The following is a 454-nucleotide window of genomic DNA, read 5'->3' on the forward strand; positions in this document are numbered from 1 at the left end:
CTCGGTTCACACCTATCACCATTTCTAGCCACTGGGGGCCATAGGCAGGCTGGGGGCGGGGGGTTGAAAAACCTCATAAAGGGACATTTTCATGCCATGGGACCTTTAAAGGCCACATAATTTGGGGACATGGTCTGAGGTACTGTAGACTGGATCAGCGGACGTACATTTCCAGGATACGGATACCTGTTGTTCTCAAATCTCTTCTCCATGGGAAACAAGAACAATCTTTCAGGGAATGATTGGAAGGAATTACAGAAAATAGGCCTACATGTAGGGCGTCTCCTCTCTAACTGGGACGTTTTGGGACTGATTGGTGGGATGTCTCTGGACGAAGTACACGCATATGTCTTCTCCACCAAGGCAGATCTGGTGCTGGTTCAGAGTCGGTGCCAAATATCGAACCGGTTCTTTGGTTTTCCACACAAATAAACCTGGTTCTGGGCCAAGAACA

The sequence above is a fragment of the Etheostoma spectabile genome, unplaced genomic scaffold (assembly GCF_008692095.1).
Source record: "Etheostoma spectabile isolate EspeVRDwgs_2016 unplaced genomic scaffold, UIUC_Espe_1.0 scaffold452, whole genome shotgun sequence".
Taxonomy (NCBI): Eukaryota; Metazoa; Chordata; class Actinopteri; order Perciformes; family Percidae; genus Etheostoma; species Etheostoma spectabile.